Genomic DNA, 5,805 nt, shown 5'->3' on the forward strand with positions numbered 1-5,805 from the left:
TACTTAGATTGTGCAGTTGGTGGTAGTGTGTGTGTGTGTGTGTAGGGGGGGGTACTCCTGCACCCCGACTTCGAATACTGCTTGTAGTTATTCATCTTCATTGTAGCGATTAGCCAAAAGTGGGAAGAAATGTGATGTTAGAGCTGAGACATAATAAATTAACCATGCGTTCTCATCGTTGCGGTTAAACAAAGTGAACGGAAAAGCTACGTAAAAGTAGGCTAAATACAAAAATTTGCAATATATATATATTAACTGAAGAAAACTGTCATTTACTGAAGGAAATTTAAAAACTCCCCGTACCTTTTTATACCGTATCACCTCTTATATTTCAGAAATTGCCGTGTAAACCAGTGTGTTCTAAAAGTATTATCTTAAAATTTGCGAAGAAAATATTATGACAAAAATAATTGTAATTCCAGAAAAGGCATTCCTATAACATTAAGTTCTTGCCAGTCAGAGCTAACCTACGTATTCGCAATGAACAAGGCTCTTCACGTGCTCAGCCATTGACTGTTACAAGGTTTGCTTTGTCACCCTAATGGGAAAACCCTCTACCGAGTGGCTGAATTATAGCAAATACTACTATACTGCTAGGGTGTAATTCATCTCCAAGAAATGGAGCACAGATTTTTGCACTGGAAGTTGTAAGATACTTGTTTTACACAGTAACAAGTGAATTTGATGTCGCTTCCGCGGGTAATGCTGATTTGACGGGACGAGCAGAAGCCCCGCCTGCACGCATTTCTAAGTGATGACGTCAGAGGACCTCCTGTCTGTGGAGAGGACGTTTTCAAATCCGTGACGTAGTAGGTGAATTTCGGCTGTGTTTGAAGGCGTGTTTCTCGAGAACCGAAACAAATATCGCCGAGATATTTTGCACATCTCATGTTTGTGTCATTATCTGTAAAATGAATGGATTTAAAACGTTTTTCATGTCAAAGTGGAAATGTCCATTGACATTCATCAGATAATGAAGGCTTTTTATGGCAATGAATGTGTAACGTCAGTATTGTATGATGTTGGGCTGTTCATGCTCACAATAAAAACCCCTGCTGAGGAACTCTCAACGTGTGTGACAAGGAACTTGTTGAGAGTTAAGAGTTCAAGTTAGTTGTTCAAGTTTTCAACCATACGGTCATTGAAAGTTTAAAGCAACAAGGGCCAAAACACAATTTGCCGAACTATGAAGACACTGCAGAGTTCATTAACATTGTTTTAAACTGGTGGGAAGTAGTCAACGTCAAGTCTCCGTGGAAAGGTGCGAGGTTAAGAAATATTTTACAGTATCCTCTGACAAACGAATCCTCAGATGAGAGACTCTTAGACTCTTATACTACCTACATAAATTCATGATAAATATTCATAAATAAATGATTTGTTGGAAAAGTGGGAAAGTTTGAAGGTCTCGTCAGGAAAACTAACCCGAGAAACTTCCAGTGCCCTGAAAATAACCACACATGGGCTAATTGAAATAACCAGATATTGTACAGAAGAGTTTGGACTGCAATACCTTTTACCAGGATCATTTCAATCAGACACACTTGAAGCAAGATTTGGCCAATACCGACAGTTGGGTGGTGCGCAGTACAACGTATATTTGAATCATATTTTTGAGAAAGAACAAAAACTGTGTCTTGCCAGCAGAATGAAGTCGAAACTGAAGTCACTAAAATATGGTGGCATATTTGCAAATCAAATTGACGAGTATGGTACATCTGAATTTCCCCTGGCAGTTACAGACTTGGCTATGTTTCAGAGTTCGAAAATTCGTGCTGCGGATATTGTGGAAGCAAAGAGAGATCTTCCTATTTTGATGTACCTAGCAGGCTATTGCTCTTACATTACAAGAAAAAATATTGAAGTGCGATGACTGTAGCAACATTCTAGTTTTGGACAAGATTATGCAAGATATTCCAAATGATTAATTGGATTTTATAAAAGGTTCGGATAGAGGTGGATTGTTGTGTCCTTCAGAGGTGGTTGTGGATATTGTGCTGATCAATTATGTTGTTGTCAAAAACTGATAAGCCGTGAATATGAAGTGGAATTCTTGAAAGCAGCAAACCAACGTTAAGTGGCAATCAATTTGAATCTTGTGAAGTTCAAAAAAGATGAGGATAAGTGGTTGGTGAGCTGCAATAATGGACACGAATGCGAAAACGTTTTGAGAATAATTTTGTGGCCTCAACAAATGCTTTGTAGAGTAAATAACTTTGTTGAAGGCCGACACAAAAGAAGAAAACTCTCCACACTCTAAACTTTTTATCTCTTTGCATTATTCAATTGTCGAAAAAGTGCTATGGGAAAGAAAATTAAATGATGATAATATTGAAAGTGCTAGCGATGTGTCTAAGAGTTTATTAATTTGTTAGGCAACTTGACCAAGTTCCTGTCAAAATAACAGGCGGTGATTAACTTATTCTATTTGTTTTATTCTTTTCTTACAAAAACTGTAACGAGTTTTATGTAAAACTTAAAAATATCACGGATAATATTTCATAAATACATGCATTTTTTAAAAAAAATTCCACCAGGAAGTTTGTAACGATTTTCAACACGAATTTGGGTTATAATAGAGATTTTTTGTGGTGGCTTCTTGAACGAAAATGTTGGTGTAAATATTCAATTTTTTTTTCTATCCCTTCTAATTATATTTACGTGGGGGTAAATGTTAAAATGTGACTTCCTATGAGATTCCAGTCATTAAAAAAAGAAACAAACGAACTGAAATTCTCTACGATGAAATATTGTCTTCCTTTTAGAGCGTTAAGATGATCGCCTCCAGATGATGACGTCAGGACTGAGCGCTGCGGCCTGAGCCTCTAAGATGGTCTTGACAGAGCAGGACTTACGGTGCAGACCAAGGTCCGTCGAATCTTCCCTCCCTCCCTGGGGAAACTCTTCACGGGGGTGCACATTCCACTTCCTGGAAACACAAACGTTCGCCCTTTGCCATCTCGCCCCAACTCCCAATGTCAATTTTTAATGCGTTTTACATTTCGCGAAATCTAAAATAATTTGTAATATAATATGATATATATGGAATTTAGGACAGTGATAATAACTTCTTTTAGTTATTTTATGACTAGAAATTATTATTATATTCGCGATTTTGTTTACGTGCCCCTGAAGTTTTTGCTGGCAATGTATCCACGGATGTATCCTTCTGCTTTCGGTTGAGCTCGGCTATTTTCGGGAATCACGCAAGCTCAGGAAGCAGAGCTTTTTGTAGAAGCATTGTGGACGGGTTTCCACCAGAATTTCACGCTTCGCCATGGGACTCCTTCGGTGCGGCCGCAAGCTTGCTACAAAGCGACTGAGGGAGTTTGCGGTCGTAATTTTTCGAGAAATCGAGTGCGATGGAAACTAAATAAGGCTAAAACATTAGTTACATTAAATGATATTCGAATAACGCAAGCAGAGCTTGCATTGCTTGTACTATATCTTCGCCTCTGCCTGGTTCCTCCCATGAGTTTCTCCCAGCGTAGAGATGTCAATTCCTTAAATTAGGCACACACAGGAGACGTACTACGTAGATATTTCAGAGGAAAATGCAGTCTTGGTCGAGCCTGCATTTTTCGATCTACGTAGTACATAGGGTGACCAGACACATACATGTAAAAAAGAGGACAGAGCATGGTGAAAAAGGAGGACAAAGTCATAAGAAAGATTCCACGCAAAAATTGGCAACTCATTAGCCATTACTCATAATTTAATCAATATAAAAGAAAACCTACCAAGACTTTGCTCACTTATAATTCTGATCACTTTTTAAAATAATTTCCTCTTACCTTTAAGCAACGAAAGCAATCTCCTAATCTATTATTTAACACATGACAATCATAACTAAGAATATCTATAGTTTGAAGCACACAAATTTTCTCCTTTTACAATTCTTGGATATTAGAATGTAATATCATTATAAGTGAATGCAAATGTAACAAGTAAGCTTCGCTTTAACTTATTTCCAAAAACCGAATTTAAATTTTAGGTACTTTAGATTGGGTCAAAAAAATATGATTTTAATGCCACGAATATTTCTAGCACTTTTTCAACAGCAGGGGAAAGTGAGAGCCACCTTACCTCATATTCGTTTCTTCCATTCTTTAAAAGCTGGATAATTTCTTGCAAGATCATTGATGAATTTATACTTTCGCTTCGTTATTTCATAATAGTAAATATGACTTAATAATCAAAATTCTCACTACGCGTTTCTGTATCGCGTATATTTGACTCTAAAATGAACTGGCCGACCTCTGTGGCGGAGTGGTTAGCACACCGTGCCACAACGCCAGAGTTCCCGGGTTCGAATCCCAGCCTCGGCATGGATGTTCTTTGTGAGTGTCCCTTCATCAAAATCATATCATCGCGCATCCTCATCTTCGCGATTAGCCAAAAGTGGCAGAAAAGTGAATTAAAATATACCATATCAGTCAATGAAAAAAAAACCTGCTCAAATTACATGTGTTTCGCAAGTCTCAGATTGCGAAGCAACGATTTAGAATAATACATACTAATGAGTAGGGGTGTGCGGGACAGAACTTTTTGGTCAGGATGAGGATATTTTTAAATCCCGACATTCGGGTGGGTAAAATTCGCAATGAGTGCCTATTCTCTCATCTTCCAGTGAATAATATATTTTTGATGTTGATGGGGATCGAACCTACGACAGGCCAGTTAACTCAAATACGTTAATCAGGTCTGGTTCTACTGAACACAGTAATATGTCGACAATGAAAATCGATTCTTTCGAATATTTTCAATTTTGCAACTGTTTCTCATAAGGAAATTACAGGGGATTTAGATACCAACTTCATGTAGCATTAGTGTTTCAATATTGTTCTACTTAGGAAACTACGAAAACTACAACTACAAAGATGAAACTTGGTGCACTGTCAGTATATCGAATACTCTGTTACGATATAAATTAGCCTCCTTGTTCGCATTGATACATACATACATTCATACACACATACATACAGACACACACACACACACACAATATATAAGCCAAGCCGTGATTATTGCTCATCAGGCATCTAAGTGACGCTCTAAACTCAGTATAATTCTCCACAGTGGCGCAGGAACGGGGGGGGAGTACAGGGGTACATTGTACCCCTCAAATTTTTGAAGGGGGTACTGTACCCCCTAAATCCGTAAATCGAGTTGTAACCCCTGTACCCCCTTCCCCCACCTTTGGTAATTTGACAGCAGACGCAAGGTGCTACTGTTAAAGGAACACACTTTCAATTCGCCCAATAAAAAAAAAGTGTATTTTGTTTATAACTTACAAGTGTTACCTTCCTTATCACAGAAATTCAAACCATTGTAAACTTGTTCTACTACATTGTGCTTACTACTAGTTAGTCCATTGACCTATGTTCTTGGAAACCTCTTTAAGGAGATGAAAATTGTTTAAAATGTGTGTGAAACGATTGAATCAGATTTGCCATCAAAAATCACGCTGCAGACGAATGCTCCTTTGGGTAAGGGGTATACACTATTCTAATGAAGTGGTCGCGTTGATTCGAAGATAAGATACAAATCTTCATGAGAAGAGTATATGACTGATCCCATTATCTTTTGAATATTTAAAATGGAAGTTCCCGAAACGAAATACTTACACGAACGAGACGAGACACGACAGACCAACTGGCGGGGGGGGGGGGGGGTTACAATGTATTCCTGTACCTCACACACATATTTTTAATAACTTTGTAAGAGGGTGTTCGGAAAACTATACTTAAATCTACATATTAAGACTTTTTTTTAAAATAGAGTCTCGAATAGCCTATCTGCATC

Source organism: Lepisma saccharinum, chromosome 2 (genome assembly GCF_977018435.1).
Source record: "Lepisma saccharinum chromosome 2, izLepSacc3.1, whole genome shotgun sequence".
Classification (NCBI taxonomy): domain Eukaryota; kingdom Metazoa; phylum Arthropoda; class Insecta; order Zygentoma; family Lepismatidae; genus Lepisma; species Lepisma saccharinum.